This window comes from Pangasianodon hypophthalmus, chromosome 24 (genome assembly GCF_027358585.1).
Source record: "Pangasianodon hypophthalmus isolate fPanHyp1 chromosome 24, fPanHyp1.pri, whole genome shotgun sequence".
Lineage (NCBI taxonomy): Eukaryota > Metazoa > Chordata > Actinopteri > Siluriformes > Pangasiidae > Pangasianodon > Pangasianodon hypophthalmus.
The window spans coordinates 11,648,757-11,651,291 of NC_069733.1; positions in this window are offsets into that span (position 1 = coordinate 11,648,757).

Below are 2,535 nucleotides of genomic sequence, written 5' to 3' on the forward strand. Positions count from 1 at the left end.
CTTTTCAACTGATCACGGCACGGGCACGAGAGAGAGAGAGAGAGAGAGAGAGAGAGAGAGAGAGGGGGGGGGGGGGGGGGAGAGGGAGAGGGAGCGAGAGAGAGAGAGGGAGAGAGAGAGGGGGGAGGGGGGGAGGGGGGGAGAGGGAGAGGGAGAGATGGGGGGAGGGAGAGAGAGAGTGGGGGAGGGGGGCTAGTGCGGCAGGCGAGCTGATGAACAGCGTCACTGAGTGAGCGCGCGTCACTTGTGCGCGAGGCGGTGAGTGTGTGTGTGTGTGTGTGTGTGTGTGTGTTTGTGTCCTAGTGCTTCCGTTTAAAACGCTCGTATGGGTTCTCAACAGGTTCTCCTTCCTGCTACATATTAACTAATACACTATGTCAGGTGCCTGAAATTGAACAGATTCTATTCTATTCTATTCTATTATTTCATATTTCCAGTACACAATAAAATATTCGAGGAATTCTTATTGAATTGCAAATTAGATCAATTTACACTCTCAGAAATGAAGGTACCAAACTGTACCTTTCGCTGAGGTGGTACCATCAAGCGCACATCTTTAGTATCTTGAGTATGTATCTTTTACCTGGAAACGGCAATATAGTACACCTTCGACCCAGGGACCATGGAGCTGTATAACTGAATATATAAGCCCACCATCTAACCAAGAAAGACTGCAAAGCGTGCAATGGCTGCCTTAGCCAATCACCCTGGCCACAGCCTTGGCAGTAATTGAATACAACCTGAACTGATTTGCAACTCACAGCGATTATCCTCTGTGTGAAAGAGGGATGCACAGCACAACTGATGTTATATAATTTTTACTGTATATAATGTTATATACGCTGCTTGCAATCACCACAGGCATTTTCTAATAGAGAGAGGCTACAGAGGCATTAACAGGGTGGCCAACAATATATTTCTATAATTTAAAAAAAGCAATCAGTTTGCTGTAGGACCTTTATTTGTCACCTCTGTCTTTTAAGAGAAACACTATCATCTCAGTTTAAACCGTTTTTAAAAATTTTAAAGGAATTTTGAAGGGATTTTTCTTCATATATCAGCATTGTTTTGAAAGCAAATTAGATTTTGAGGTTGTTTATCACCTGTGTCTTTTTTTCTGCTTATGCTGCATTGACAGAGCCTGCTGCAGATTTGTTCATGCCATTTTCCATTAACTCTTATGTCTTGTTGTGGATTTCCTGATTTAGCTATTTGGATTTGGGCTTTATGCTAGAGAAGCCCAGCAAGATAAGATTACCTTTGTTGTCTTTTATGCTTTATGTTTTTGTGGGATTTTATCATACAGATATGAAAATCATCAATCGTCTTTTTTCACTGTATTTCAAAAATGGGTTAGTCAGACTAAAATACAGCCTGCCTTGTTCTGAGAAACCACTCATTAAAATGTTCTCAGACCCTTCAGCCTCAAAGGGTATTGTCCTGTAACTTTATCAGTTCTGAACGATTCATTCAAATGATTTGGGTTTTCAAACCAGTCTTTAATTGCTGGTGGGTGATTCTATGACATTTACATTTGCTAATGTAAACCAGAGGCTGTGCTCATTTTTTTAATCCACTGCAAAAAGAAAGAAAGAAAGAAAGAAAAACAGAGCAACTGAAAATATCTTGAATGTATCTAGTATTTCCTAGAAATCTGAGAACAGAGCAAAAAAAAAAAAAGTGCTTATCAGGTGAAGGATGTCAAGAAAAAAATAGAGAATAATTGGTAATAATTATTATAGTAATAATTAGCAGCAGTGTATCTTATGTGAAACAACCTCCATGAATAGACCTCCTTGACTTTTATTGTATATGGAGAGTCAGTGTTTGCCAGTTTGTGAGAACCTACCCTTGTGGTAAACTTATGTCCTATGAATATATTATTATTATTATTATTATTATTATTATTATTACTTTAGCAGCTGCAGTTAAAAGAATCCTGAAAGTCAGGGCTGATGCAGCACCTCAGCTATTTGTTGTTTATCAATTATGTGGTCACTTTTACTGAAATTTGTACCAGCCCACATGTACATCAGTTGATCCACCATGTTAGTGCCAGGAATGGTGCAGAGATCTTTTTAATATTTTTGTCTGTAACCAAAAAAAAAACAAAAAAACACAAATATAGCTAATCAGGAGATAAATATATTGCAATACTCATCATGAAAAGATGTCCACATTGATTAATTAGCATCATTGTTTTAAAAACCTACTCTACAAGATATTTTTTCAATTTTTCAAAATTGCATAATTAATGTACTGGATGTAAAATGACAACCTATCATGTACGGCTAATTGACATTTAACTGAACACTGTCGCTCATTCTCTAGATGATGTGCCAAAATTGCGCTCATGAGCCTGCTGCCAACTCTATCAGAAATAATACCATTGTGCCATCGTTTTGGGAGATCTGCACAGCATGATTTTTATCCCAAGGGCACAGCAATACAAAATCATGAATACTTTCTGCAATAGTTGGCACAGTGCAAAAGGAGGATTTTTTTTTTTAATGAACCTGTCCATGTTCATGAATA